This window comes from Podarcis muralis, chromosome 5 (assembly GCF_964188315.1).
Source record: "Podarcis muralis chromosome 5, rPodMur119.hap1.1, whole genome shotgun sequence".
NCBI lineage: Eukaryota > Metazoa > Chordata > Lepidosauria > Squamata > Lacertidae > Podarcis > Podarcis muralis.
In genome coordinates this window covers 74989146-74999088 of record NC_135659.1, presented here as the reverse complement: position 1 = coordinate 74999088, position 9943 = coordinate 74989146, and the positions used below count along the sequence as shown (strand labels likewise).

The window sequence follows — 9943 nt, the reverse complement described above, 5'->3', positions numbered from 1 at the left end:
TTGCATTTCTGCTCAGCCTCCTCTGAACTCATTTCTCCTTTATTACTCTGCTTGTTGCCTCCACTCTACCCTGTTCAGGCCCTGCCTAGGATGTGAAGCCAGCCGCTGCTTTACCCACCAGCTATGCATGCAATCAGAAGCTTCACCTGCATTGTCCTACCTTGTCTGTCCAGCTCACCTTCCATAATGGCTCAATGAGCATCCAGCCGCTCCCCCCAGCCCCCAACAGCCACCTTTTGGGGCATAGCCTACATAAGGCAGCTTAACTATCTTAAATCCACAATCAGATTGAAAACAAAACTAGGCAATTTAAATGGCAGCAGCGAAAAATTATTTTAAAAATATAGGCCAGTCAGAAATAAACAAAAGAGCAGAATGGATTCCAGCAGTTTAAAAAGCTGTTAAACAGTATTCTAAATTAAACTTGTAAAAATAAAGGCCTAAATTAGGGGGAAAGCAGTCTGAAATAAATAGGTATTTAAAACTTGCTGGAAGATTTCCAGAGCTGAGGTCATCCACACTTCCTTGGAAGGCAAGTTCCAGAATCTGGAGGCCTTGTTTACCTTGCGCTTTCCCTTAAGTTGGGTTCTTAACTCTTTGTGCAGAAATATGGGCTTCCCTGTTGACTGCTGTGTCAGTGGCAACTTGACACACATAACAGAAATGCACCTGGCATTGCCTTGAATGGGAAACTCTTCCTCCAGGTCTCTAATCCAAGGGGAAGGGCTGTAGCTCAGTAGTAGGATGCATGTTTTGCATGCAAAAGGTCCCAAGTTCAGTCCCTGAAAGATCTGCACAGGGCTGGAAAAGTGTCTGGAGACTAGGAATGGGGAACCTTTTCCAGCCTGAGGACTACATTCCCTCACAGAAAAGCTTCTGGGTGCTACAGAATAGCCCACCCTCCAACACAGCACAGCCCAAATTCAGGACACCATCTTCCAGGTCTGAAATCCCGAGCAAGTCACAGACCCGGAAAAATCACCCTTTTTTGCAGGGTGCCCAAAAACGTGTGTTTTAGGCACCACACAAGGTCACAGCTCCCCCCACCCCCCAATGCTTTTTTCAAGGCAAGATCTTGACGCAAAATCGTGCGTCAAAATGACTCTCATGGGAGAAAACAGGATGTTCTGGTTTTTCTGGGGCAGTTGATGGTTATACATAATAGTGAAAGGTGGGGTGAGAGGGGGAAAGTAAGTGTAACCAGAAGCAAAGACAGGAGTAGCAGAAGATGTGATTCTTATCTTTATACAGCAGATAATAATAATAATAATAATAATAATAATAATAATAATAATAATAATAATAATAATAATTTATTATTTATACCCCGCCCATCTGGCTGGGCCTCCCCAGCCACTCTGGGCGGCTTCCATAAAAACCAAAAATACAGTAAAATATCACACGTTAAAAACTTCCCTGAACAGGGCTGCCTTAAGATGTCTTCTGAATGTCAGGTAGTTGTTTATCGCTTTGACATCTGCTGGAAGGGCGTTCCACAGGGCGGGCGCCACTACCGAGAAGGCCCTCTGCCTGGTTCCCTGTAGCTTTGCTTCTCGCAATGAGGGAACCGCCAGAAGGCCCTCGGCGCTGGACCTCAGCGTCCGGGCAGAATGATGGGGGTGGAGACGCTCCTTCAGTTATACTGGACCGAGGCCGTTTAGGGCTTTAAAGGTCAGCACCAACACTTTGAATTGTGCTCGGAAACGTACTGGGAGCCAATGTAGGTCTTTCAAGACCGGTGTTATATGGTCTCGGCGGCCGCCCCCAGTCACCAGTCTAGCTGCCACATTCTGGATTAGTTGTAGTTTCCGAGTCACCTTCAAAGGTAGCCCCACGTAGAGTGCATTGCAGTAGTCCAAGCATGAGATAACTAGAGCATGCACCACTCTGGCGAGACAGTCCGCAGGCAGATAGGGTCTCAGCCTACGTACCAGATGGAGCTGGTAAACAGCTGCCCTGGACACAGATTTGACCTGTGCCTCCATGGGCAGCTGTGAGTCCAAAATGACTCCCAGGCTGCGCACCTGGTCCTTCAGGGGCACAGTTACCCCATTCAGGACCAGGGAATCCTCCACACCTGCCCGCCTCCTGTCCCCCAAAAACAGTACTTCTGTCTTGTCAGGATTCAACCTCAATCTGTTAGCCACCATCCATCCTCCAACCGCCTCTAGACACTCACACAGGACCTTCACCGCCCTCACTGGTTCTGATTTAAAAGAGAGGTAGAGCTGGGTATCATCCAGATTACATTCCAGCTATGGAAAAATCACACGTTTCTGAATTTTCACTCTCTCACACATCTCCATTCTCCATTCAGGAAAGCAAGGGGCATTATTACAATTCTAAGCAGGTCTCTGCAGAGCTTGTCTGAGGCCTGGAGTAGGAATCCCTGGTCAGCTGGGAGGCATAGGGCATTCTTGGCATGACAGCATAAGTCCAGCAGGTGTCTGGGGTTGCCCCCTGGCAGGCTTTGGTCTCTGAGGCCCTAGGCCTCTTCATGAGCCATGTTCTAAGATATACTTGAAATGTAAGAATTGCAATGCTGGATCAAAACCAAATATCTAGCTGGTCCACCATTCAGTCTTCACCACGGTCGAGCAAATGCCCCCGGGAAGCTCACACAAACATGGCACAATGCTTCTTGTATCTGCTGGTAAGTGGCAGGGTTTGTTGTTTTTGCTAAAGACAATAGCCCTTGTTAGATCTGCCATCCAAGTCCATATGCCTCTTCTGAGCCCCTGTTAGAACAAAACTCTGAATCACCTTCTTCTGATATAGAAGTGGCATTATTCATTTCAGATCACACTGTGCTGTTCTGAAGGTCTCGCAACAGACATGCGAGAGAAATGGAGGTGTGGGGGCAGGAGAGTAGGAAGTGAGAGCATATGCTAAACAGAAAAACATGATAGCGGTTTAGTCTTTACCATTTCTCTAACAGTCTATTTTCTGCTTGAAGAGTCAGGTGTTCTTTCTATCCTTCTAGCATCAAACAGCTGACAGGCTGTCGAAGGTGTGATGGCTCCCGGACATTTATATTGCCTTGGATTGCACATTCTTGACACATCTGATAATTATGCCAAATGAGCTCACCTCATCTTTAGACTTCTGAGCTACACATATTAAATTAAGTGAAAGTAGGTACCTGCGCTACAAAGGAAAGGCAGGGTGGAGGGAGACCCAAGCCACACGTTGACAGGTGCCGGGAGCCAGGTACGCCTCTTGACGTCCTGACATGCGGATTACAGTGACAAAAAGATTGATGGTCTGGAGAGGAAAATCTAAAGTGCTTTAATCTGTCATATAGGCCAGTGTCCTATCTACTTGCCAAGCATTTCCTACTGCTTGATGTCAGTGGTTTCTGCTAGCAACATCATCACCACAGAAAGATTGCGTTGCACCCCTGTCTGAGAAGCCGTCACAAGCCTCTATGGATGTGCACTTTTTTTTTTTTTACTTTTTTTTTGGCAACTACTCCAGTTCCCAGTGCATTTCAAGTGGAATGCTCTTGTGATGGCCTGGGAATCTGATTCAGAGGCTGAACCTGAGGAATCCCAGCCTGCACAGGAGTCCCCGCCTCCAGGGCCGGCTGAGCTGTGGCAGGGGCTTGAACCTGAAGGGCTCTCACCTGTGCCGGGTCCTCAGGAGCAGACACCAGCTGAATCCACTCTGGCTCCGGAGGTGATCGAGGACCCATTGCCTGCAGGTGCTCCTCTCCCAGCCCTGTCAGGGGAAGGTGAGGTTGCCTCTGCGTCCAGTAACTCTCCAGCCTCTCTTGAGCTGCAGAGGCTCAGGGTAGAGAGGCGGAGGGAACTAAGTTCTCGCAGGAGGAGTGCTTGCCTCCAGGCCAGGAGAGGCGAGTCACCTGTGGCCCGGGGCCACCCTATGCCTCAGAGGAGATAAAGGCCAGCCCGCCCAGTCCCAGGTTGCGGGAGCAACATCGTTGGTTACCTGTTCCTGCCGGCACCCTGTCCTGCTTTCTGCCAGAGTTCCTGACCACGCCCAACTCCCTGCCTTGGACCCCACTTCAGCCTCGGACTGGACACGGACCACGCCACACAGTAATCCCCCCCCCCCAGACCAGCACAGCTCTTTTCTGGGGGTTAAAGGCTACCAACAAATTGCTAAAAGAAAGAAAAGGGGAGGGCTGTACTTAATATGAATTTCTATACAGTGGTACCTCGGGTTACATACGCTTCAGGTTACAGGCACTTTAGGTTACAGACTCCACTAACCCAGAAATAGTACCTCGGGTTAAGAACTTTGCTTCAGGATGAGAACAGAAATCGTGCTCTGGCGGCACGGCAGCAGAAGGAGGCCCCATTAGCTAAAGTGGTGCTTCAGGTTAAGAACAGTTTCAGGTTAAGAACAGACCTCCAGAACAAATTAAGTACTTAACCCAAGGTACCTCTGTATTGCTGTGGGAAATCAGCAGTCGTCCAGATGTTGCTGGAGTACAACTCTCATCATCATCCCCAATAACTGGCCATGACGGCTGGCTGGGGCAAGTAGAAAGAGTCCAAAAACTTCTACAGGGCTGCTGATTTCCCACCTCAGCTGAACAAGGAAGGATTCATGTACACCACCCATGGAAGCTAAGGCCCATTGGGCCTCATTGGGTGAGGAGGAAGACAGAGTCCAGGTGAGGCCAGGATCACCAATGACAGGCAGAGCCAACTAAGAGTTTATCCACACCTCCAATTGCTCTGCTTCAATTTGGACTCATGGCTAGAAAGCATAGGACAAAACCACTTGGATCCTTGCTTTTCAGGCACGGGACTAGTGGAAGTGTAGGGGAGCCCTAATGGGATGGGTTTTGTTCCCATCCACTCCTCTGCTGAGTTCTGTAGGAAACTGATAGGCAGTTCCACCCCTTGGACTAGATGCAAGTAAGAAGACAAACAGGTGAGGGCTGATGGAGGGCAGATTGAGGTTAGTGGGGCAGCATCACATTTACCCTCATGGATCAGCCTCCACTGGACACAATGAATAGAACATTTTTGGCCACTGACCTGTGAGTTCAGGGTTTTGGTTTTGGCCACTGACCTGTGCCTTCTTGCCCTTGCATCTTTTGCAAGATGGATTCAAGTGTGTACTTGCACAATTAAAGTGCCCTCTCACCCTAGTGCAACAAAACCATATCAAAAAAAGAAATGGGCATTTTGCAGCTAGGAAAGTAACAGGGAAATGCATTGAAAAGTCTAGAATGAATGATTACTGGGAAGACGTATAAACACCCCACAAGCAAATCAGAATACACGCAGGACGAATGCTCACTATCATATACCCTCCCCACAAAACCAATCAAAATGCATGCTCAATAAAATCCAAGTAACCTTTCTGTAATAAATGTTCAATAAGCAGGTCATCTGGAGGAACCCTTTGTTGCCATCTTCTCTAAAACATGCTCACATAAGAAGTAAGCAAGAGGTGCAACTGGAACCCCAAGCTCTGATAAAGAAGTATTTTTGGAACACATCCACACCCTACCATATTGCAGTGGGTTCAAAATCTATTCCAGAAACAGAGTGCAAGGCAGATTGTCACAGAGTGCAAGCCGAATTGTCACAGGAAAAAGTCAGCGCTCTCCGGTAACGGCTGTGCGGCTTCGCTCCACGGAAGTAGCAATTGACTCTCAGCACCGCGCCGCTCGCCCCGCTTCGCTCTGGAGCCCGTAATTGGGTTCCTTCACAAATTGGGGGGGGGGCGAAAGGTGCCCACCGAGTCCCACGGTCACAGGCTTCACCCGCCTGTGATTTTTGAAGGGTCCCCGCTTCGCCGTAGCGGTGCAGACCGGATTCCCGTAGAGCAGAATCCCTCAGAGTCAGAGGGAATCCGCCATTACCGATGGCGCCAACCCGGAAGTCTTGTACCTTCATGTATTAAAGACCTCAAAGCACGCAAGAATAGACCTACTATGGTCTGAAGATGTTCCATGGCCTTCCTAGATCCCATCTTGCATGCCAGAAGGCTTCTAAAGAAGTGAACCTTGCTCAATGTATTTGTCTACACCTTCTCTGCTATTACCAAGTTAAAACAGGTACTCTTCACACACCCTACTGTTTCTTGTTTCCCGTAACATGTTCACCATTTCCATGTTAAAGAAATTTAACAACCAAGTTTTTCTTGATATAATTGAGATCTGTGCGCTTACAACAATGCAGTGAAGCTGTAGGGGTGTGGAGGTGTTAGATATGCTTCACCTAGTCTTTGCTTTGTTGTTCTTTAATCACCAGTGGGTTTAGTCTTTCTGTGTGCATCATTGTGTGCATATGTTCACTGATCTCTGCATGTATCTTTTCATATCTGTTTCTGGCCAAGAATTATTTCATCTCTTCATTTGGGCCTTGACTGTAGCTAACAATGTGACCAGGCGATCTTTCACTCTGCATCCTCATACTTGAAGGTCTTGGTTGCTTATTATTTATTCCACGGTTGTCTTGATTCTGCCTTCATCTTTTTATTACATATACAAGCTATTCACATCATGGGCAATATTTATAGCACAAGTTTTCTTATTGGATTGCAAGCTTTCCCCTTTCTTGGGAAAATTTCACAAATCTTAAGTTGGTCTTGAACATCTCATAGCTATGGCTCACCATAATTGACTTAACTGGGTGATAACCAACATTAGTCATTATTGGATTAGGTGCATTGGACTCAATAGACTCAAGTACTCTGAGTATGGCGTAGTTGGATATCACTCATTATGCCTAAAAGGTACGCAATAGTTTTATGTGACAAGAATGTGGACAGGTAGTAATCATTTGATAACCTTGCAAGGAACAAGCATTTGATGACACAACAACAGAACAAAGAATGCACCACGAATATGGAATACCATAAGTTCTTATGCTTGTTCATTGCAAGATTATTAAAAAGTAAAGAGTAAAGAGGCTGAACTATTATTATTATTTAATTCCTATTCCAAGGTCATTGCTTTTCGCAGATCAGGCAAAAGGGGAAGTACGATTATATGCATTGCTTCCAAGGTAAGACAACTGAACAAAATGGAAGATTTCACTATTCACACCAATATGTGAATTAAAGACTCTAATTAAAGACTGTGCAAGGCCCCATATTAGTTCAGGGCAAGGATCTGGGTTGAGTCACCCCAGATCATCTTTGTATGGATCGAGGTAGGTATGCACAGCCCTAGTCCTCAAGCCAAAATTGGAGAGAAAAGGGTGGAACAAGGGCTGCAACTCCCCCTTGATATTGTCTGCCTGGAAAATGTAACTGGGCTACCTCTAGTTCAGGCATATCCAGTGTGGTGCTTTCCAGATATTGTTGGATTCCAGTGGTCAGGGATAATGGGAGTCATGCTGGCATCCAACAGCATCTGGAAGACACCATGTGCTCATAACAAATATATTTTATATTGCATTGAACACAGTTCAGTTTCCCCACCAACTGAACTAGGGAGAGTCATTTTGTTTCATTTCGTCTATATCCTGCCTTTCTTCCGTCACAGAATTCATACATAGTGTTCCAGAAGGTTCCCAATCCAGGCACTGACAAGACCCAGATTTGCTTAGTTTCAGAAAGCTTGCTGCTTTACGAGCCTTACACCATGCATGGAGACCTTTCTAACAGTTCTAACCTCCGGCTGTGGTTTACAGAGGGGATGCAGGTGACACTGGACCATTTTTCCAATCACAAAACAGAGTATGGCCAACTCGTGATGCAAGAATAGTCTGTGAGCCTTTGCTGCAGGACCAAGAGAAGTGTCTCCTCTCGCTGGAACACTATGAGGGATGTGCACCACTGCTGGATATAATGGATTTCTTCCCCCATCTTACTTTTCTAATCAGTGTGTGCTTGTCACATTTATTCCAATGACATTAACAAACCAAAATGAAGCAGTAACTCCCTCTGGCTAAACTCTGCATTCATTCATTTTATAATCCTTAGATAAAAGCTCCGAAGCTAGAATATTCATTACCAAGCCAAGACTCTCTGATCAGGCTGGGCAGTAATGGAATGGAGCCGATTTGACACGAGGGACGTTGCGACAGAAATTACCCTGTCATAAGATTACAGGGACTAAGTGTTATTGGGTGATAAGGTGTGATGTGTTAATACAAAATTATCTTGCCAGCAAAGGAAGAAAAAAAATGCAACTGATGAAATTCACGTTTATTAAAAGTCTGACTGTGATATTAAAAGATCTCAGATAAGCCAGTTTATTTCTGCTCCGCAGAGCAAATTGAAAGAGTTCTCCAGCAGGAATTTCTTTAAATGAAAGATTACAACAATAAAACAAAAAAGCTTTTCAAGAACGTTAGGTGGCATAAGAAGGCCGAGAAAGCCTCAAACCGCCCTCCCCAGAGGGGGTTAATTATTAACCCCTTGGCACTTTCCTTAGAGCATCAAAACAAGGATTAGCATTGAAAGCTTGAATGCCATAGGATATGCTGCACACACAAAATTCTCTCTATATGTATATATAAAAGGGGGATTAATTATGCCCATCTGTATGACATAAAGTATTAGCAAAGGTTTCTGCCTAAATTATAAACCACCAACATGAAGCTTAAGCGATTTGTCCATGTCACCAGGAGCACCTAGACAACAATAGAGCCCTATAAGGTCTGGGGTTTTTTAACGCTTTTTATTTGTCACCAGTCAGAAAGCTGTAAATAAAATTGACACCTAATGTGCATTTATTTCAAAACTGAGAGTTTACAATACATCATATCTGGGTTAATCCGCTTGGCTGTTGGAGTCAACATGGCAACAACAAGGAGTGATGGGGTGACATTTCAGCGATGGGAGAATCAGAGTAAACATTACGAAATTGGAAGACTTATTGGCACGCAAAATGGAAAATACAGGGGGAAGCATGGGCTCAAGCTATAAATCCCCGGGGAACATAGGAAGCTGTCGTGTACCAAATTAGGCCACTGGTCCATCTGCCTTAGTGCCGTCTTCACAGACTGGCAGTAGCTCTCCAGGGTTTCAGACAGGAGTCTTCCCCATCCCTTGAGATGAACCGGGGACCTTTTGCATGTAGAGCAATAGCTCTCCCACTTCTGCAAAAGAGGGAGAGAGGAACCTGAATTTCTAGCAGCTTCATGGCTCTGGGATTCTTGGTTACTCTGCTTTGAAAACATACCTGTTTCAGGGGGCTCATTTATGAGCTGCAGACAATGCTGAGGTAGAAAAGTCAGTGTAAGACTTCCTTTGTGCCTATGGCTGTATCCAGAAAGGGACTTCCAGTAACTGAATGCTCTTCTCATCTTGAATATGGCAGTTAATCTATTCTGGGTGGGACTGCTTGAAAGAGTAGGTTCAGAGAATGCTTCAGGACCCATCCTTGCTACTGAATTCTGCAGCCCAGCATTCCTTTTATAATCACCAGTCACATCCCTAAATTGGAGAATACTGTCATGCTTTGCTTTGTTCAGTTCTTGGATTGATTCATTGAGTGCAGTCTACATGTGATGGCCTTGAGTCTGTCTGGAAATTACAGCTCTTTGCAAAATTTATCTACCCATTTCCTGGTGCGATGCAGCAGGAAAGGCCATGCAACGCAGATTATCTGTAGTTTTCATGGTATGACTGGAGGTACTGGTTGTGGCTTCTTAGCAGCTTGGGTCCCCTGTATATCTTTGGGAGTACTAGTTTTACCCATATGAATACTGCTATCTGTTGAGATCTAAAGGGGATACCTAGTCTGATGTCCCCTCTATCCATCAACTGGCAGAATGCAGGGTGGGAATTTCTCAGTTTGGTGCCTACCTCTATCTATCCCTCTCTAGAAATCTCTTCTTTTGAGGAGCTGATTTTCAGAACTGGGAGAATCCCAAGTTCACAGACTAAAGGTCATGCTTATTTATTTTATTTTATTTTCCTCACAAAAGCTGTTCACTTTGCATGGGTGAAACAAGGAAATGGTAGTGATGTGGCCCACCTTAGATCCGGCCACAGTACTATTTTGCTA

The 9943-nt window shown here is 45.8% G+C and overlaps 1 long non-coding RNA gene across 1 annotated transcript; it reads right to left on the bottom strand.

Moving 5' to 3' along the window:
* Window positions 1-8121: 8121 nt before the first annotated feature.
* LOC144327695 (uncharacterized) lies at window positions 8122-9511 on the bottom strand. The gene is made up of 2 exons (XR_013392775.1): window positions 9116-9511; window positions 8122-9032 (listed from the first exon to the last, which is right to left on the bottom strand). It is a non-coding gene; the product is annotated as an uncharacterized LOC144327695 (long non-coding RNA).
* Between the last annotated feature and the right edge of the window lie 432 nt (window positions 9512-9943).